The following is a 23,422-nucleotide window of genomic DNA, read 5'->3' as shown; positions in this document are numbered from 1 at the left end:
GGCATAGCTCCGGGGTATCGTTAAATCCGTAAGATGATGGCAGCCACTTAAGGAGCCCAAAGGCTGTTCGTCGCAATGGATGGTTTGAGCACGGCTGTGGGAACACAGACTGCGGCGATTTCTGAGCTGAATCGCAAGATGGATCACATCATGGATAAGCTTGCTAAAAAAGGAAAATTGAATTGAATTTGAGAGCACCCAGCATTTACGAATAGAACAGACAAGTCATTGTTTTGTCTGCTCGTGGAAAACGAATCGTCAGAGTTTGTTGTTGACGAACCCCAAGATGCAGAGGAGGAGGGAGGCATTTTGCAGGAAAACATGATTTAATTTAAAATACTGAGACAAAAACCAATAAAGGGTACAAAAAAAAAAGCGCGCACGTGGGCGGATAACAAACAAAAAGGCCTAGCGTGGAAGCTAACAGGTATCTGGCAGGAAAACAGAAGTCATACTTGTAACAAGAAAACAAACTTGGAGTCAGGGAACAAAAGACAATAAGCTACAAACCACTATCGGATATAGCTTACCACAATGCTGCATAGACAAGATATGATACGACAGGTAGCAACGACAATAATCCAGCACTGACTGGAGGAACAAAGCAGGTAAAATAGGAGTGGGCTGATGGACGCCAGGTGTGGGAAAACAGCACACAGGGAGACAAACAGGAAGCTGAACCAAAATAAGAGTGCTGACAGGAACTAAGGACAGGAAATACTAAACACACTAAAAAACTGTCAGTGGCAAGCCTGACACAAATTTACGATTTGACTCCCTCGAATGGCCTTGACGCTGCGGAAACAGGACCAGGCTGTTCTGAAAAATACCCCCGGGGACACCTCAATGATGGACGCTTTTGACCTCCCAACCCCAAGACAATTGGGCATACACGCACACAACCCAACTTCACTGGTTTTGGGGGTTTGTGGATTGAACAATACACTTTGTTAAGCTGCATTTTATTAGCTCGTACTAGAAGTAGTAGCGTAGATAATAGCGAATTTACAACAAACCGGCCAAGTCGATATGGATTGTCGGCGTGTAACTGACCTTGAGACCATGGACTCGGTGCAGATCTTTTGCTTGACATTGTTCAGGTGAACGAAGATCTTCTCAAACACTCCAGAGGTGCGGTTCAGTTTTTAGGGTACCTCATTTCCAAAATCCCGTCCGGTACAAACATGTGCCAATTCAGTGATACCATAAAGGACCTGTGCTCCTTCCATGGATTGTCCAGCTTGATTGGGGAGATCATCTCAGGCTGACCACAAAGACGTTGAGGACTTGTGTGGTAAAAGCCCCTTGGACAGTCCCATTATCAAAAGCCTGTACCAAAAGAAAAAAGGACTCAAATTGGTATACATGTGACTGATTTTAGCAGGTTGGTACCTTCAGAAGTCTGTCCATACCATTCACAGATGTAAAAGTCATCCAATTGAAGGCCAGTTTAAAGGCCTACTGAAACCCACTACTGCCGACCACGCAGTCTGATAGTTTATATAGCGGACATTTTGATCCAGCACCGATCACAGCTAAAAGTGGTCTGCTTTAATCACATAATTCTACGGTATTCTGGACATCTGTGTTGCTGAATCTTTTGCAATTTGTTCAGTTAATAATGGAGACGTCAAAGAAGAAAGATGTAGGTGGGAAGCGGTGTATTGCGGTCGCCTTGAGCAACACAAACACAGCCGTTTTTTTTTTTTCTTGTGGACTCTCTTGCCTCCTCCCACTGGCCGCCACCGACCGTCGGATGCTTACACCGCGGTGGGAAAAAAATACATATATCAGCCTCGTCGAGAAACGTGACTTCCCTCGGAGACACTGGCGTGGCCACACCCCTCCGACTTTCAGGTACCACCATATAATCTCACTAAAACACTAGTAGATTAGATTAGATAGATTAGATAGTACTTTATTTATTCCGTCAGGAAAATTCAAATTTTCAGCAGAATCCCATTCAAGATCAGACAAACATTACAGGGAGACAGAACAGGATCGCCGACGGGTCTGCCGGCTTCCAGCGCCCCTTACAAAAAAGATGAGATACAGGTAAACAAATTAAAAAAAATAACAAAAATAATAGAAGATTAAAATAAAATAAAATAAATCGGTCTTAGCCTGGGCCCTGGAGAGGGGGTGCAGACTGAGGCCAAGGGAAAAAAACAACTCGTAGCCATAGTACACATCATGTAAGAGGAAAACATCAAACATCAAAGAACACAGAGGACATTAAAGACATTAAAGCAGCAGGTACAACCAGACACTTCTACATACAGCTATGAATACAAAGTAAAAGAAACAGTAACACAATAAGCAGATAAGGGATTTTCCAGAATTATCCTAGTAAATGTGTCTAATTACATCTGAATCGCTCCCACTGCCCTGTCTTTTTTTTTTCTTTTTTTTTTCTTTTTTTTTTCTAGTCCTTCACTCTCACTTTCCTCATCCACGAATCTTTCATCCTCGCTCAAATTAATAGGGAAATCGTCGTTTTCTCGGTCCGAATCGCTCTAGCTGCCCGTGACGTCACGCGGACATCGTCTGCTACTTCCGATACAGGCAAGGCTTTTTTATTATTTTTATTTTTCTCCCACTTCCAAAGACGTGCACCTGGGGATCGGTTGATTGGCAACACTAAAAAAAAAAAGTGCCCTAGCGTGTGAATGTGAGTGTGAATGTTGTCTGCGATGAGGTGGCGACTTGTCCAGGGTGTACCCCGCCTTCCGCCCGATTGTAGCTGAGATAGGCACCTGCGCCCCACCGCGACCCCAAAGGGAATAAGCGGTAGAAAATAGATGGATGGATGAGCTAATTTGGATTTTTTTGGCCTGCAAGACGCTTCAAAAAAGTTGGCACAAGTGGCAAAAAAGACAGAGAAAGTAACTCTTATTTGGAATATCCCACGGGTGAACGGGCCAATTGGGAACAGGTCGGTTCCATGATTGGGTATAAAAGCAGCTTCCGTGAAATGCTCAGTCATTCGCAAACAAGGATGGGGCGAGGGTCACCACTTTGTCAACAAATGCGTGAGTTGAATAGTTTAAGAAGAACATTTCTCAACAGGCTGTAGCAAGGAATTTAGGGATTCCTGTTATGTTTTATCATTTCCCTGCCTTCCCGAGGCACACCTGCAACCAATTTCTGTCCTAGGAGTATTTAAGCTCGTCACTGACAGCTGGGTCTTGCCGGTTATTGTCTCCTGAAGCTTCCACGTGCATGCCCCTGCTTCACTTCAGTCCTGGTACGTTGTCTCTCCTTAGTCCCGTAATCCCTCACTCCTTTGTGTTTGCTTCCTAGCCTCCCTGAGGTAAAGAGGATTCTGTGTTGGACTTTTTGCTGTGCCCAGTGTGCCCTGGCCTTTTCCCCTGCCGACCACTGAGGAACCTGTTTTTGTTGGTTTATTCATGGTGTGCACTTCAGCCCAATCGCCTTTTGTTACACTTTTTGAACTTATTAAATGTTTCCCTTTTTGTAAGTCTACCTTGCCTCACGTCTCTGCATCCTGGGGTCACCTCCTTGATCAGGTCCTAACAATTCCGCCATAAACGGCGCGTCATATCATCAAAAGGTTCAGAGAATCTGGAGAAATCACTGCACGTAAGCGGCTAAGCCCGTGACCGACGATCCCTCAGGCGGCACTGCATCAAAAAACCACAACAGTGTGTAAATGATATCACCACATGGGCTCAGGAACACTTAAAAAAAACACTGTCAGTAACTACAGGTGGTCGCTACATCTGTAAGTGCAAGTTAAAACTCTACTATGCAAAGTCAATGCCATTTATCAACAACACCCAGAAACATCGCCGGCTTCACTGGGCCCGAGATCATCAACGATGGACTGATGTACAGCGTTAAAGTGTTCTGTGGTCTGACGAGTCCACAATTCAAATTGTTTTTGGAAACTGTGGACATCGTGTCCTCCGGAACAAAGAGGAAAAGAACCTTCCGGATTGTTATAGGCGCCAAGTTGAAAAGCCAGCATCTGTGATGGTATGGGGGTGTATTAGTGCCCAAGGCATGGGTAACTAAAAGTATCTTTAACATCAAAAACGGTTTTCTTTACCTCAAAGCTCACCAGGGTAGAGAATAAGGATCACTGCTTGTCTTCTGGACTCAATGCCGTTTTTCCTACAAAATAAAATGCGATATCACAACATCTCCTGCATGTATCATTCATTGTTGAACATTAAGTAACACGACATTGGCAGATTTTACAGTCCGGGCACGTACTGTATCGGTCCAACTTTTCCCAGGATGTGGACTGTGGTACCCTCCAAAATTGCTCCTCGATCTGGAAAAAACAAAAATAGGAGAAAGATGGACCAACATGAAAATGACATTTCGAATCTAAAAAAGTAAATTCAGGTACTCTTGCTTGATGGACACTCACGCACACGTTGTATTATTATTATTATTATTAATATTATTATTATTATTACTACTACTATTATTGTATTATTGTAGTACCACAAGCAAAGTGTGTGTTGTGATCACAACTAGAAAAGTTTGTGTTGTAATTACAACAAAAAAGTGTGTTTTGTAATTACAACAAGCAAAATGTGTGTTGTGATTACAACATGCTAAGTGTGTGTTGTAATTACAACAAGCAAAATGTGCCTTTTAATTACAACAATCAAAGTGTGTGTCGTGATTACAACAAGAAAAGTGTGTGTTGTAATCACAACAAGCAAACAGTGTATTTTGCTTACAACAAGCAAACTGTGTGTTGTGATTACAACAAGCAAACTGTGTGTTGTGATTACAACAAGCAAACTGTGTGTTGTGATTACAACAAGCAAAGTGTGTGTTGTGATTACAACAGTCAAAGTGTGTGTTATAAATACAACAGGAAAAGAATGTGTTGTGATTCCAACTGGCAAAGTGTGTGTTTTAATTATAACAAGCGAACTGTGTGTTGTGATTACAACAAGCAAAGTGTGTGTTGTAATTACAACACGCAAAGTGTGAGTTGTGATTTTAACAAGCAAAGTGTGCCTTTTAATTACAACAAGCAAAGTGTGTGTAGTGATCTTAACAAGCAAAGTGTGTGTTGTGATTACAACAAAAAAGTGTGTATTGTAATCACAACAAGGAATGTGTGTGTTGTAATTACAACACGCAAAGTGTGTATTGTGATTGCAACAAGCAAAGTGTGCCTTTTAATTACAACAAGCAAAGTGTGTGTTGTGATCATAACAAGCAAAGTGTGTGTTGTGATTACAACAAAAAAAGTGTGTCTCGTAATTACAACAAGCAAAGTGTGGGTTGCGATTTCAACAAGCAAAGTGTGTGTTTTAATTACAACACGCAAAGTGTGTGTTGTGATTTCAACAAGCAAAGTGTGCCTTTTAATTACAATAAGCAAACTGTGTCTTGTGATTACAACAAGCAAAGTGTGTGTTGTGATGACAACAGGCAAAGTGTGTGTTATAATTACAACAAGCAAAGTGTGTGTTGTGATTCCAACAAGCAAAGTGTGTCTTGTAATTAACCCAAGCAAAGTGTGTGTTGTGATTACAACAGGCAAAGTGTGTGTTGTGATTACAACAGGCAAAGCGTGTGTTGTGATTTCAACAATCAAAGTGTGTGTTGTGATTCCAACAGGCAAAGTGTGTGTTGTAATTACAACAAGCAAACTGTGTGTTGTGGTTACAACAGGCAAAGTGTGTGTTGTGATTACAAGCAAAGTGTGTGTAGTGATCTTAACAAGCAAAGTGTGTGTTGTGAATTCAACAAGTAAAGCGTGCCTTTTAATTACAACAAGCAAAGTGTGTGTTGTGATTACAACAAAAAAAAGTGTGTCTCGTAATTACAACAAGCAAAGTGTGGGTTGCGATTACAACAAGCAAAGTGTGTGTTGTAATTACAACACGCAAAGTGTGTGTTTTAATTACAACACGCAAAGTGTGTGTTGTGATTTCAACAAGCAAAGTGTGCCTTTTAATTACAATAAGCAAACTGTGTCTTGTGATTACAACAAGCAAAGTGTGTGTTGTGATGACAACAGGCAAAGTGTGTGTTATAATTACAACAAGCAAAGTGTGTGTTGTGATTCCAACAAGCAAAGTGTGTCTTGTAATTAACCCAAGCAAAGTGTGTGTTGTGATTACAACAGGCAAAGCGTGTGTTGTGATTTCAACAATCAAAGTGTGTGTTGTGATTCCAACAGGCAAAGTGTGTGTTGTAATTACAACAAGCAAACTGTGTGTTGTGGTTAAAACAGGCAAAGTGTGTGTTGTGATTACAAGCAAAGTGTGTGTAGTGATCTTAACAAGCAAAGTGTGTGTTGTGAATTCAACAAGCAAAGTGTGCCTTTTAATTACAAGGAGCAAAGTGTGTGTTGTGATTACAACAAGCAAAGTGTGTGTTGTGATTACAACAAAAAAAGTGTGTCTCGTAATTACAACAAGCAAAGTGTGGGTTGCGATTACAACAAGCAAAGTGTGTGTTTTAATTACAACACGCAAAGTGTGTGTTGTAATTACAACAAGCAAAATGTGCCTTTTAATTACAACAAGCAAAGTGTGTGTCGTGATTACAACAAGAAAAGTGTGTGTTGTAATCACAACAAGCAAACAGTGTATTTTGCTTACAACAAGCAAACTGTGTGTTGTGATTACAACAAGCAAACTGTGTGTTGTGATTACAACAAGCAAACTGTGTGTTGTGATTACAACAAGCAAAGTGTGTGTTGTGATTACAACAGTCAGTCAAAGTGTGTGTTATAATTACAACAAGCAAAGTGTGTGTTGTGATTCCAACAACCAAAGTATGTGTTATGATTACAACAATCAACGTGTGTGTTGTGATTCCAACAGGAAAAGAATGTGTTGTGATTCCAACTGGCAAAGTGTGTGTTGTAATTATAACAAGCGAACTGTGTGTTGTGATTACAACAAGCAAAGTGTGTGTTGTAATTACAACACGCAAAGTGTGAGTTGTGATTTTAACAAGCAAAGTGTGCCTTTTAATTACAACAAGCAAAGTGTGTGTAGTGATCTTAACAAGCAAAGTGTGTGTTGTGATTACAACCAAAAAGTGTGTATTGTAATCACAACAAGCAAAGTGTGTATTGTGATTTCAACAAGCAAAGTGTGCCTTTTAATTACAACAAGCAAAGTGTGTGTTGTGATCATAACAAGCAAAGTGTGTGTTGTGATTACAACAAAAAAAGTGTGTCTCGTAATTACAACAAGCAAAGTGTGGGTTGCGATTACAACAAGCAAAGTGTGTGTTGTAATTACAACAGGCAAAGTGTGTGTTTTAATTACAACACGCAAAGTGTGTGTTGTGATTTCAACAAGCAAAGTGTGCCTTTTAATTACAATAAGCAAACTGTGTCTTGTGATTACAACAAGCAAAGTGTGTGTTGTGATGACAACAGCCAAAGTGTGTGTTATAATTACAACAAGCAAAGTGTGTGTTGTGATTCCAACAAGCAAAGTGTGTCTTGTAATTAACCCAAGCAAAGTGTGTGTTGTGATTACAACAGGCAAAGTGTGTGTTGTGATTACAACAGGCAAAGCGTGTGTTGTGATTTCAACAATCAAAGTGTGTGTTGTGATTCCAACAGGCAAAGTGTGTGTTGTAATTACAACAAGCAAACTGCGTGTTGTGGTTACAACAGGCAAAGTGTGTGTTGTGATTACAAGCAAAGTGTGTGTAGTGATCTTAACAAGCAAAGTGTGTGTTGTGAATTCAACAAGCAAAGTGTGCCTTTTAATTACAACAAGCAAAGTGTGTGTTGCGATTACAACAACAAAAGTGTGTCTCGTAATTACAACAAGCAAAGTGTGGGTTGCGATTACAACAAGCAAAGTGTGTGTTGTAATTACAACACGCAAAGTGTGTGTTTTAATTACAACACGCAAAGTGTGTGTTGTGATTTCAACAAGCAAAGTGTGCCTTTTAATTACAACAAGCAAACTGTGTCTTGTGATTACAACAAGCAAAGTGTGTGTTGTGATGACAACAGGCAAAGTGTGTGTTATAAGTACAACAAGCAAAGTGTGTGTTGTGATTCCAACAAGCAAAGTGTGTCTTGTAATTAACCCAAGCAAAGTGTGTGTTGTGATTACAACAGGCAAAGTGTGTGCTGTGATTACAACAGGCAAAGCGTGTGTTGTGATTTCAACAATCAAAGTGTGTGTTGTGATTCCAACAGGCAAAGTGTGTGTTGTAATTACAACAAGCAAACTGTGTGTTGTGGTTACAACAAGCAAACAGTGTGTTGTGATTACAACAAGCAAACTGTGTGTTGTGATTAAAACAAGCAAAATGTGTGTTGTGATTCCAACAGGCAAAGTGTGTGTTGTAATTACAACAAGCAAAGTGTGTGTTGTAATTACAACAAGCAAAGTGTGTGTTATAATTACAACAAGCAAAGTGTGTGTTGTGATTCCAACAGGCAAAGTGTGTGTTGTAATTACAACAAGCAAAGTGTGTGTTGTAATTACAACAAGCAAAGTGTGTGTTATAATTACAACAAGCAAACTGTGTGTTGTGATTACAGCATGCAAAGTGTGTGTTGTAATTACAACATGCAAAGTGTGTGTTGTAATTACATCAAGCAAAGTGTGTGTTGTAATTACAACAAGCAAAGTGTGTGTTGTAATTACAACAAGTAAACTGTGTGTAGTGATTACAACATGCAAAGTGGGTGTTGTAATTACAACAAGCTAAGTATTTCTTGTGATTCCAACAGGCAAAGTGTGTGTTGTGATTACAACAAAGTGTGTGTTGTGGTTACTACAAGCAAAGTGTGTGTTGTACTGTAATTACAACAAGCAAAATGTGTGTTAAAATTACATCAATCAAAGCGGGTGTTGCGATCACAACACGCAAAGTGTGTGTTACTTTGTGTTGTATCACTGTTTATTAGTAAATATTCCCCTTTAAAAGAGTTGTGTTCCTTTTTATTCGTGAATTGTGTGTCATCATGATGAGCGCTGCACAGGTGTGAGACCATGGACAGGTGAGCAGGTGTAGGTCATGTGACATGTGAGCAGGTGTAGGTCATGTGACATGTGAGCAGGTGTAGGTCATGTGACATGTGAGCAGGTGTAGGTCATGTGACATATGTGAGACCATGGACAGGTGAGCAGGTGTAGGTCATGTGACAGGTGAGCAGGTGTAGGTCATGTGACATATGTGAGACCATGGACAGGTGAGCAGGTGTAGGTCATGTGACATGTGAGCAGGTGTAGGTCATGTGACATATGTGAGACCATGGGCAGGTGAGCAGGTGTAGGTCATGTGACATGTGAGCAGGTGTAGGTCATGTGACATGTGTGAGACCATGGACAGGTGAGCAGGTGTAGGTCATGTGACATGTGAGCAGGTGTAGGTCATGTGACATATGTGAGACCATGGGCAGGTGAGCAGGTGTAGGTCATGTGACAGGTGAGCAGGTGTAGGTCATGTGACAGGTGAGCAGGTGTAGGTCATGTGACATGTGAGCAGGTGTAGGTCATGTGACATATGTGAGACCATGGACAGGTGAGCAGGTGTAGGTCATGTGACATATGTGAGACCATGGACAGGTGAGCAGGTGTAGGTCATGTGACAGGTGAGCAGGTGTAGGTCATGTGACAGGTGAGCAGGTGTAGGTCATGTGACATATGTGAGACCATGGACAGGTGAGCAGGTGTAGGTCATGTGACATGTGAGCAGGTGTAGGTCATGTGACATATGTGAGACCATGGACAGGTGAGCAGGTGTAGGTCATGTGACATGTGTGAGACCATGGACAGGTGAGCAGGTGTAGGTCATGTGACATGTGAGCAGGTGTAGGTCATGTGACATGTGTGAGACCATGGACAGGTGAGCAGGTGTAGGTCATGTGACATGTGAGCAGGTGTAGGTCATGTGACAGGTGAGCAGGTGTAGGTCATGTGACATATGTGAGACCATGGACAGGTGAGCAGGTGTAGGTCATGTGACATGTGAGCAGGTGTAGGTCATGTGACAGGTGAGCAGGTGTAGGTCATGTGACATGTGAGCAGGTGTAGGTCATGTGACAGGTGAGCAGTTGTAGGTCATGTGACATATGTGAGACCATGGACAGGTGAGCAGGTGTAGGTCATGTGACAGGTGAGCAGTTGTAGGTCATGTGACATATGTGAGACCATGGACATGTGAGCAGGTGTAGGTCATGTGACATATGTGAGACCATGGACAGGTGAGCAGGTGTAGGTCATGTGACAGGTGAGCAGTTGTAGGTCATGTGACATATGTGAGACCATGGACAGGTGAGCAGGTGTAGGTCATGTGACATGTGAGCAGTTGTAGGTCATGTGACATGTGTGAGACCATGGACAGGTGAGCAGGTGTAGGTCCTGTGACATATGTGAGACCATGGACAGGTGAGCAGGTGTAGGTCATGTGACATGTGTGAGACCATGGACAGGTGAGCAGGTGTAGGTCCTGTGACATATGTGAGACCATGGACAGGTGAGCAGGTGTAGGTCATGTGACATGTGTGAGGTCCAGCTGGGTTAATCCTGACCAATCCTGGCTTAGTTGGAGTCATGGCTGCTGCAAAGTAAATATAGATCACCATGACTCTGTAAGCCGGACATGACTCCAAAATATGACAAGTCAGGAATTACACTCTACACTTTGTCCTTCACTCACACAACTGTGGGGTTTGTGAGTCACAACAACAAACACACACATTCAATGCACACACAACTGTGGTGTTTGTGAGTGACAACAACAAACACACACATTCAATGCACACACAAATGTGTGTTTGTGACTGACAACAACAAACACACACATTCAATGCACACACAACTGTGGTGTTTGTGAGTGACAACAACAAACACACACATTCAATGCACACACAACTGTGGTGTTTGTGAGTGACAACAACAAACACACACATTCAATGCACACACAACTGTGGGTTTGTGAGTGACAACAACAAAAACACACATTCAATGCACACACAACTGTGGTGTTTGTGAGTGACAACAACAAACACGCACATTCAATGCACACACAACTGTGGTGTTTGTGAGTGACAACAACAAACACACACATTCAATGCACACACAACTGTGGTGTTTGTGAGTGACAACAACAATAACACACATTCAATGTACACACACCTGTGGTGTTCGTGAGTCACAACAACAACAAAGACACACATTAAAAGCACAACACAACTGTAGTGGTTGTGACTAACAACAACAAACACACACATTCAATGCACACACAACTGTGGTGTTTGTGAGTGACAACAACAAACACGCACATTCAATGCACACACAACTGTGGTGTTTGTGAGTGATAACAGCAAACACACACATTCAATGCACACACAACTGTGGTGTTTGTGAGTGACAACAACAAACACACACATTCAATGCACAACACAATTGTGGTGTTTGTGAGTGACAACAACAACAAATACACACATTCAATGCACACACAACTGTGATGTTTGTGAGTGACAACAACAAACACACACATTCAATTTACACACAACTGTGGTGTTTGTGACTAACAACAACAAACACACACATTCAATGCACACACAACTGTGGTGTTTGTGAGTGACAACAACAAACACACACATTCAATGCACACACAACTGTGGTGTTTGTGAGTGAAAACAACAAACACACACATTCAATGCACACACAACTGCTGTGTTTATTAGCGACAACAACAAACACACACATTCAATGCACACACAACTGTGGTGTTTGTGAGTGACAACAACAAACACACACATTCAATGCACACACAACTGTGGTGTTTGTGAGTGACAACAACAAACACACACATTCAATGCACACACAACTGTGGGTTTGTGAGTGACAACAACAAAAACACACATTCAATGCACACACAACTGTGGTGTTTGTGAGTGACAACAACAAACACGCACATTCAATGCACACACAACTGTGGTGTTTGTGAGTGACAACAACAAACACACACATTCAATGCACACACAACTGTGGTGTTTGTGAGTGACAACAACAATAACACACATTCAATGTACACACACCTGTGGTGTTCGTGAGTCACAACAACAACAAAGACACACATTAAAAGCACAACACAACTGTAGTGGTTGTGACTAACAACAACAAACACACACATTCAATGCACACACAACTGTGGTGTTTGTGAGTGACAACAACAAACACGCACATTCAATGCACACACAACTGTGGTGTTTGTGAGTGATAACAGCAAACACACACATTCAATGCACACACAACTGTGGTGTTTGTGAGTGACAACAACAAACACACACATTCAATGCACAACACAATTGTGGTGTTTGTGAGTGACAACAACAACAAATACACACATTCAATGCACACACAACTGTGATGTTTGTGAGTGACAACAACAAACACACACATTCAATGTACACACAACTGTGGTGTTTGTGACTAACAACAACAAACACACACATTCAATGCACACACAACTGTGGTGTTTGTGAGTGACAACAACAAACACACACATTCAATGCACACACAACTGTGGTGTTTGTGAGTGAAAACAACAAACACACACATTCAATGCACACACAACTGCTGTGTTTATTAGCGACAACAACAAACACACACATTCAATGCACACACAACTGTGGTGTTTGTGAGTGACATCAACAAACACACACATTCAATGCACAACACAACTGTGGTGTTTATTAGCGACAACAACAAACACACACATTCAATGCACACACAACTGTGGTGTTTGTGAGTGACAACAACACACACACACATTCAATGCACACACAACTGTGGTGTTTATTAGCGACAACAACAAACACACACATTCAATGCACACACAACTGTGGTGTTTGTGAGTGACGACAACAAACACACACATTCAATGCACACACAACTATGGTGTTTGTGAGTGAAGACAACAAACACACACATTCAATATACACACAACTGTGTGTTTAAGTGACAACAACAAACACACACATTCAATGCACACACAACTGTGGTGTTTGTGAGTGACAACAACAAACACACACATTCAATGCACACACAACTGTGGTGTTTGTGAGTGACAACAACAAACACACACATTCAATGCACACACAACTGTGGTGTTTGTGAGTGACAACAACAAACACACACATTCAATGCACATCACAACTGTGGTGTTTATTAGCGACAACAACAAACACACACATTCAATGCACACACAACTGTGGTGTTTGTGAGTGACAACAACACCGACACACGTTCAATGCACACACAACTGTGGTGTTTACTAGCGACAACAACAAACACACACATTCAATGCACACACAACTGTGGTGTTTGTGAGTGACAACAACAAACACACACATTCAATGCAAACACAACTGTGGTGTTTGTGAGTGAAGACAACAAACACACACATTCAATGCACACACAACTGTGGTGTTTGTGAGTGACAACAACAAACACACACATTCAATGCACACACAACTGTGGTGTTTGTGAGTGACAACAACAAACACACACATTCAATGCACATCACAACTGTGGTGTTTATTAGCGACAACAACAAACACACACATTCAATGCACACACAACTGTGGTGTTTGTGAGTGACAACAACACCGACACACGTTCAATGCACACACAACTGTGGTGTTTACTAGCGACAACAACAAACACACACATTCAATGCACACACAACTGTGGTGTTTGTGAGTGACAACAACAAACACACACATTCAATGCACACACAACTATGGTGTTTGTGAGTGAAGACAACAAACACACACATTCAATATACACACAACTCTGTGTTTAAGTGACAACAACAAACACACTGATTTAATGCACACACAACTGTGGTGTTTGTGAGTGACAACAACAGACACACACGTTCAATGCACACACAACCGTGGTGTTTGTGAGTGACAACAACAAACACACACATTCAATGCACAACACAATTGTTGTGTTTGTGAGTGACAACAACAAACACACACATTCAATGCACACACAACTTTGGTGTTTGTAAGTGACAACAACAAACACACACTTTAAATGCACACACAACTGTGGCGTGTGTGAGTGACAACAACAAACACATACATTCAATGCACACACAACTGTGGTGTTTGTGAGTGACGACAACAAACACACATATTCAATGCACACACAACTGTGTGTTTGTGACTGACAACAACAAACACACACATTCAATGCACACACAACTGTGGCGTTTGTGAGTGAAAACAACAAACACACACATTCAATGCACACACAACTGTGGTGTTTGTGAGTGACAACAACAAACACACATTCAATGCACACACAACTGTGGTGTTTGTGAGTGACAACAACAAACACACATTCAATGCACACACAACTGTGGTGTTTGTGAGTAACAACAACAAACACACATTCAATGCACACACAACTGTGGCGTTTGTGAGTGAAAACAACAAACACACACATTCAATGCACACACAACTGTGGTGTTTGTGAGCAACAACAACAAATACACACATTCAATGCACACACAACTGTGGCGTTTGTGAGTGACGACAACAAACACACATTTAATGCACACAGAACTGTGGTGTTTGTGAGTGACAACAACAACAAACACACACATTCAATGCACACACAACTGTGGTGTTTGTGAGTGACAACAACAAACACACATTCAATGCACACACAACTGTGGTGTTTGTGAGTGAAAACAACAAACACACACATTTAATGCACACACAACTGTGGTGTTTGTGAGTGACAACAACAAACACACATTCAATGCACACACAACTGTGGTGTTTGTGAGTGACAACAACAAACACACACACTCAATGCACACACAAAGATGGTGTTTGTGAGTGAAGACAACAAACACACACATTCAATGCACACACAACTGTGGTGTTTGTGAGTGACAACAACAAACACACACATTCAATGCACACACAACTGTGGTGTTTGTGAGGGACAACAACAAACACACACATTCAATGCACACACAACTGTGGTGTTTGTGAGTGACAACAACAAACACACACATTCAATGCACACACAACTGTGGTGTTTGTGAGTGAAAACAACAAACACACACATTTAATGCACACACAACTGTGGTGTTTGTGAGTGACAACAACAAACACACATTCAATGCACACACAACTGTGGTGTTTGTGAGTGACAACAACAAACACACACACTCAATGCACACACAAAGATGGTGTTTGTGAGTGAAGACAACAAACACACACATTCAATGCACACACAACTGTGGTGTTTGTGAGTGACAACAACAAACACACACAACTATGGTGTTTGTGAGTGAAGACAACAAACACACACATTCAATGCACAACACAACTGTGGTGTTTGTGAGTGACAACAACAAACACACACATTCAATGCACACACAACTGTGGTGTTTGTGAGGGACAACAACAAACACACACATTCAATGCACACACAACTGTGGTGTTTGTGAGTGAAGACAACAAACACACACATTCAATGCACACACAACTGTGGTGGTTGTGAGTGACAACAACAAACACACACATTCAATGCACACACAACTGTGGTGGTTGTGAGTGACAACAACAAACACACACATTCAATGCACACACAACTATGGTGTTTGTGAGTGAAGACAACAAACACACACATTCAATGCACACACAACTGTGGTGGTTGTGAGTGACAACAACAAACACACACATTCAATGCACACACAACTGTGGTGGTTGTGAGTGACAACAACAAACACACACATTCAATGCACACACAACTATGGTGTTTGTGAGTGAAGACAACAAACACACACATTCAATGCACACACAACTGTGGTGGTTGTGAGTGACAACAACAAACACACACATTCAATGCACACACAACTGTGGTGGTTGTGAGTGACAACAACAAACACACACATTCATAGCCAGGTCTCAATGGACAGACCATGGCCAGGTCTCCATTACCAGGTCTCCACAGACATGCCATGGACAGGTCTCCATTTACAGACCACGGCCAAGTCTTCATGAACGGACCATGGTCTTCATGGACAGACATTGGCCAGGTCTCCACTGAGAGTCCATGGCCAAGTCTTCATGAACGGACCATGGTCTTCATGGACAGACATTGGCCAGGTCTCCACTGAGAGTCCATGGCCAAGTCTTCATGAACAGACCGTGGTCTACACGGACAGACAATAGCCAGGTCTCCACGGAGAGACCATGGCCAGGTCTACATGGACAGACAATAGCCAGGTCTCCACGGAGAGACCATGGACAGGTCTACATGCAGAGACCATGGCCATGTCTACACGGACAGACCATGGCCAGGTCTTTATGGACAGACCTTGAGACCATGGCCAAGGTCTCGGTGGACAGACCATGGCCAGATCTCTCCCTGTGTCGGTCTGAGTGCCTTTGACTGCCACATAATGCGTCTAGACGGTCTTGGGAGGTTTTTGTCCTGACTCACATTCATGGTCTGCACTCCACAAACATTTTTCCATCAGAGCATTTCTCAAGTGGAGTATTTGATTGCTGCTGAGAAGAAGAAGAGTTAAGAGAAGGAAGGTCACAACACGTCTTTCAAACACAACTGCACAGGAAATTCAAGTGAAAATCATTTCAAGAGTGTTCTCCAGCTAGTTGTTCTGTAGCTAGTGACATCATTTTATTGTTCTCTAGCTAGCGACATCACTTTATTGTTCTGCATAGGTGACATCACTTTATTGTTCTGTAGCTAGTGACATCACTTTATTGTTCTCTAGCTAGTGACATCATTTTATTGTTCTGCATGGGTGACATCACTTTATTGTTCTCTAGCTAGCGACATCACTTTATTGTTCTGCATGGTTGACATCACTTTAATGTTCTGTAGCTAGTGACATCATTTTATTGTTCTCTAGCTAGCGACATCACTTTATTGTTCTGCATGGGTGACATCACTTTATTGTTCTCTAGCTAGTGACATCATTTTATTGTTTTGCATGGGTGACATCACTTTATTGTTCTCTAGCTAGTGACATCACTTTATTGTTCTCTAGCTAGTGACATCATTTTATTGTTCTGCATGGGTGACATCACTTTATTGCTCTCTAGCTAGTGACATCACTTTATTGTTCTCTAGCTAGTGACATCATTTTATTGTTCTGCATGGGTGACATCACTTTATTGCTCTCTAGCTAGTGACATCACTTTATTGTTCTGTAGCTAGTGATGTCATTTTATTGTTCTGCATGGGTGACATCACTTTATTGTTCTCTAGCTAGTGACATCTCTTTATTGTTCTGTAGCTAGTGACATCCAATTATTGTTCTCTAGCTAGTGATATCAATTTATTGTTCTTCAGCTTGTGACATGACTGTATTGTTCTCTAGCTAGAGACATCAATGTATATTTCTGCAGATAGTAGCATCCTGTTATTGTTCTCTGGCTCGTGACATCACTTTATTGTTCTACATCTAGTGACATCACTTTGTTTTTTTAAAGCCAGTGACATCACTTTATTGATCTCTAGATAGTGACATCACTTTATTGTTCTCTAGCTAGTGACAACAATTTATTGTTCTGCAGCTAGTGACATCCCTTTATTGTTGTCTGGCTCGTGACATCACTTTATTGTTCTAAAGCTAGTGACATCACTTGGTTTTTTTTAAAGCCAGTGACATCACTTTATTGTTCTCTAGATAGTGACATCACTTTATTTTTCTGTAGCTAGTGACATCCCTTTATTGTTCTCTAGCTACTGACATCACTTTATTGTTCTTCAGCTTGTGACATTACTGTATTGTTCTCTAGCTAGTGACATCAATTTATTGTTCTGTAGCTAGGGACATCCCTTTATTGTCTCTAGCTACTGACATCACTTTATTGTTCTACAGTTAGTGACATCACTTTATTGTTCTGTAGCTAGTGACATCCCTTTATTGTTCTCTAGCTACTGACATCACTTTATTGTTCTTCAGCATGTGAGATTACTGTATTGTTCTCTAGCTACAGCATGTGAGATTACTGTATTGTTCTCTAGCTAGTGACATCACTTTATTGTTCTGCAGCACGTGACATCATTGTATTGTTCTGCAGCTAGTGACATCACTTTTTTTTCAAAGCCAGTGATATCACTTTATGTTCTCTAGCTAGTGACATCACTTTATTGTTATCTAGCAATTGACATCAATCAATCAATGTTTATTTATATAGCCCTGAATCACAAGTGTACATCACTTTATTGTTATCTAGCTAGTGACATCCCTTTATTGTTATCTTACTCGTGACATCACTTTGTTATTTTGCAAGTGACATTAGTTTATTGTTCTGTAGCTAGCGACATCCCTTTATTGTTATCTAGCAAGTGACATCACTTTATTGTTATCTAGCTAGTGACATCCCTTTATTGTTCTTTAGCTAGTGACATCACTTTATTATTCTCTTCCTAGTGACATCATTTCATTGTTATCTAGCAAGTGACATCACTTTATTATTCTCTAGCTAGTGACATCCCTTTATTGTTCTTCAGCTGGTGACATCACTTTATTGTTCTTTAGCTAGTGACATTCCTTTATTATTCTCTAGCTAGTGACATCCCTTTATTGTTCTTCAGCTGATGACATCACTTTATTGTTCTGTAGCTAGTGACATCCCTTTATTATTCTCTAGCTAGTGATATCACTTTTTTGTTATTTAGCAAGTGACATCACTTTATTGTTATCTAGCTAGTGACATCCCTTTATCGTTCTTTAGCTAGTGACATCCCTTTATTGTTATCTTACTAGTGACATCACTTTATTGTTATCTGGCAAGTGACATCCCTTTATTGTTCTTTAGCTAGTGACATCCCTTTATTGTTATCTTACTAGTGACATCACTTTATTATCTAGCTAGTGACATCCCTTTATTGTTCTTTAGCAAGAGACATCACTTTATTGTTCTCTAGCTAGTGACGTCACTTTACTGTTATCCAGCAAGTGACATCACTTTATTGTTATCTAGCTAGTGACATCCTTTTATTGTTCTTACGCAAGTGACATCACTTTATTGTTCTGTAGCTAGTGACATCTGTTTATTGTTCTTTAGCTAGTGACATCACTTATTGTTCTATAGCTAGTGACATCCCTTTATTGTTCTCTAGCTAATGACATCACTTTATTGTTCCGTAGCTAGTGACATCACTTTATTGTTCTCTAGTTCTGTTCTGTAGCTAGTGACATCACTTTATTTTTGTTCTGAAGCTAGTGACATCACTTTATTTTTCTCTAGCTGGTGACATCACTTTATTGTTCTGTAGCTAGTGACATCACCGTATTGTACTGTAGCTAGTATGCAGTAAATGTACTTGCAGTAGGTACTTGTGTGGTGTGTAAATTGATACAGAGTACATGTACTTGTGTACTTGTGTGTACATTGATGTAGAGTACATGTACTTTTGTGTACATTGATCTAGAGTACACAGTACATGCAGTTTAGCGTGGCTGAGGCAAGCATAAAGTTGCACACACACACACACACACACACACACACACACACACACACATGTCTGAAAGCGGTGGGTGTCAGGGGTGAAAGGTGACGGAGCCACATGGTGCATGAAGGTGCGGGGGAGGAGAAGACGTGTCTTCATGGTGCAGAGGAGGGAATAAAGGCCAAAGAAAAAGCACACAGACAAGTACAACACAAAAGATCTGAAACGTTCAAAACAACATTTCAGTTGTCCAACATGACGCTGTGTTGAAATATTATTTTTACTATTTGTATTAATATAATCATTATTATTACTACGAATATTATTATGTTACTACAAATAGTATTGTTATTATTATTGCAAATATTGTTATTATTATGGTTATTTTTATTATTACTACCATCATTATTATCATTACTATGATTATTATTACAAATTATTACAAAGATTATTATTGTTACCATGATTATTATTTTTAGTAGTAGTACAATCTTTATTATTATTATTAATAATTGTTATTATTATTATCATTACTATAATTAATATACTAATTATGAATGGTATTATTATCTTTATTACTATGATTATTATTACAAATTGTATTATTATTACTACGATCATTATTATTACTATTACTATGATGATGATAATTATTATTTTGAAACTTTGTATTGTTCCTCTTATTATTATTATTATTATTATGGTTATTAGTATTACTATTATAATTACTATGATTATTAATATTACTATAATTATTATTACGAGAATAATTTTTACTATGATTATTATTATTACTACTATTATTTTTTTTTCTATAATTATTATCATCACTACTGTGATTACTATCATTATTATAAGATTATTATTATTATTACTATGATTATTTATATTATTATTATTACAATTATTATTATCATTACTATGATTAATATTATTACTACAATTATTGTTCATATTACAATGACTATTATTATTGTTATGAAAATTATTATTCTTACTATGAATATTTTTACTATTGTTATCATTATTACTATTATTACTACAATTATTATTACTATAATTACCATTATTACTACTATGATTGATATTATTAATATTACTACGATTATATTATTCTTATTTTGATAATTTTTACTATTAAAAATATTATTATTCTGACGAATATTATTATTAGTAGCATGATTATTATTTATATTTTTATTATTACGATTATTATCATTATTACTATGATTATTATAATTATAACTATGATGATAATTATTATAATTGTTATGCTTATTATTATTATTATGATTAATATTAGTGTTACTATGATTACTATTATTGTTAATGTGATGATTATTATTACTATGATTATTATAATTGCTCGGGCATCTGGTCAGGATGCCACCCAAACGCCTCCCTACGGAGGTGTTTAGGGCACGTCCGACCGGTAGGAGGCCACGGGGAAGACCCAGGACACGTTGGGAAGACTATGTCTCCCGGCTGGCCTGGTAACGCCTCGGGATCCCCCGGGAAGAGCTAGACGAAGTGGCTGGGGAGAGGGAAGTCTGGGCTTCCCTGCTTAGGCTGCTGCCCCCGCGACCCGACCTCGGATAAGCGGAAGATGATGGATGGATTATTATTGTTACGTTTGTTATTATAATTACTATGATGATTATTATTACAATTATTTGCAATATTTATATTATGATTATTATTATGACTATGATTATTGTTATTACTATGATTATTACTGATATTATTACTATGATTATTATTCGTTTTTGCAATTATTATTATATTATTACTATGAATATTATTAGTATTACATGATTATTATTATTATTACTATGTCTATTATTACTACATTATTATTTGTATACTAAGATTATAATAATAATTATTATTATTATTATAATTATCCTAATGATGATCATTATTATAAATATTATTATTACTACACATATTATTATTCCTATTATTCTTATTATTACTGCTATGATAATGATAATGATTATTATTATTACTATGATTATTATTATTACGATTATATTTTTTTTTTTTTTTATTATTATGATTATTATTATTACTGCTATGATGATGATTATTATTACTATGAATATTATTGTTATTATTACAATGATTGTTATTCTTATTATTATGAATATTTTTATGATTATTATTACTATGATTAGTATTTTTATTATGGTGATTATTATTATTATTACCATGATTTTTATTAATATTACTATGAATATTACTATTATTTTTATGATTATTATTATTACTCTGATTATTATTATTGTTACTATGATTATTATTATTATTATTATTATCTCCTGATATCCACCATGTAGAAGTTATTTTGGAGGTGTGTGTTTGTGTGTGTGTGTGTGTGTGTGTGTGTGTGTGTGTGTGTGTGTGTGTGTGTGTGTGTGTGTGTGTGTGTGTGTGTGTCTTGAAATGCAAGAAATATTCCAAGAAGTGTTCTTTCTGTGGTGGAGTGTGTAGGTGTGAGAACAGTGGGGTGAAGTCTGCGTCTTTAAGAAGGAGGATGTCACCTTTCTTAACAAACACCTTTGTGGGATTGTTTGCACACTTCAACAACAAAGTGTGCATCTTTAAGAAGGAGGATATCACCTTTCTCCACAACAAACACCTTTGTGGGATTGTTTGCATAATCCAACAACAAAGTGTGCATCTTTAAGAGAGAGGTGTCAGGTTGGTTATGTTTTAGTATTTTCCTCTGCATTTGTCTTTGATTCCTCTGTGTGTGTAGTATATCCTGTCAGCGGTCTTATTTTGTCTGTTTCCTGTGTTTCTCCTTGAGCACTGTTTCCCCTCAGCTGTGGCTGATTGGCACCTGGCCACACCTGGTGTCAATCAGCCTGATTCCTGTTTTAACCTGCCTTCCCATCCAGTCTGTGCTGGATTATTGTCGTTGCTACCTGTCGTGTGGTGTGGTGTCATGTTGTGTCAATGCAGCGTTGCGGTAAGCTATATTTGGTAGCGGTTTGTAGCTTACTGTCTTTTGTTCCCTGCTTCCAAGTTTGTTTGTTCATAGCCCAGTTTGTTATCCACCTCGTGCGCGCCTTTTGTTGTACCCTTTTTTTGGTTTTGCTTTCGTGTTAAAGATTAAATCATGTTTTCTTACTCGATGCCTGCCTCCGTTTCTGCATTTTGGGGTTCGTCACCAACAAACTCTGACAGGAGGATGTCACCTTTCTTCACGACAAACACCTTTGTGGGATTTTTTGCACACTTCAACAACATAGTGTGTGTCTTTAAGAAGGAGGATGTCACCTTTCTTCACAGCTAACACCTTTGTGGGTTTGTTCAACAACAAAAAGTGTATCTTTTGAAGGCAGCCTCCCATCATGATCACATCTCCACTGGAGAGGGATCCTGTTGAAAAGATATTGTCACTTTTGAGGAAGGTGCACATTTCAAACCCTGATAGTCTCTCGAGAGTTTGGGTCAAAGGTCACCACACTCTGGAGCGTGTGCCTCCTGCTCCATGTGTGCCTCTGCAAAAACTGACCTCTTGAAGGGTTCGAACTGTACACTACTCTGTATTAGAAATTTTGTAGTTCTTATCTTCCATGTGGAGTCTACTGACAGATATAAGTGACAACCATACACTACTTTGTATTAGAAATGGCAACGGCGGAGGATGCATGTGCATGTACGAGCCAGTCTGCCCCACAACAAGAGGATAGAGGAAAGGGAGGAGCTTATTGACTACAATGCATAGCACTTTGGGTACATTTCTACCATATATGGATAATCAGCTGACGTCAGGACAGCAGCCATAGAATAAAACGGGGTTCCTTTTGGAGTTTTTGGGTTGTTGAGTAGATCCAAAAACACTTTAGTAGTCCCAACACTTAACAACCTTGTAACAACACTGTAACAACATTGTAACAACTATGTAACCTATATAGTAACAATATTGTAAGTGTTGCAACACTGAAACTGTGTAAAAA

General features: G+C 39.3%; 1 protein-coding gene across 5 annotated transcripts in view; it reads right to left on the bottom strand.

Moving 5' to 3' along the window:
• LOC133554303 (uncharacterized) overlaps window positions 1–23,422 on the bottom strand; it is a 117,072-nt gene that overhangs the window by 25,778 nt on the left and 67,872 nt on the right. For 3 of the 5 annotated variants that reach the window (XM_061902873.1, XM_061902872.1, XM_061902871.1), the window contains 3 exons: window positions 4,240–4,300; window positions 4,073–4,137; window positions 1,054–1,329 (listed from right to left, as the gene is read on the bottom strand). The gene's annotated coding sequence lies outside the window, so the exon portion shown is untranslated. Of the gene's footprint in view, window positions 1–1,053; window positions 1,330–1,865; window positions 3,992–4,072; window positions 4,138–4,239; window positions 4,301–16,469; window positions 16,535–23,422 lie in introns of those variants that run through there. The other 2 variants (XM_061902874.1, XR_009807090.1) reach the window with 2 other exon arrangements.

This window comes from Nerophis ophidion, linkage group LG06 (genome assembly GCF_033978795.1).
Source record: "Nerophis ophidion isolate RoL-2023_Sa linkage group LG06, RoL_Noph_v1.0, whole genome shotgun sequence".
Taxonomy (NCBI): domain Eukaryota; kingdom Metazoa; phylum Chordata; class Actinopteri; order Syngnathiformes; family Syngnathidae; genus Nerophis; species Nerophis ophidion.
The sequence above is the reverse complement of the archived record's forward strand: the minus strand, read 5'-3'. Positions and strand labels throughout refer to the sequence as shown.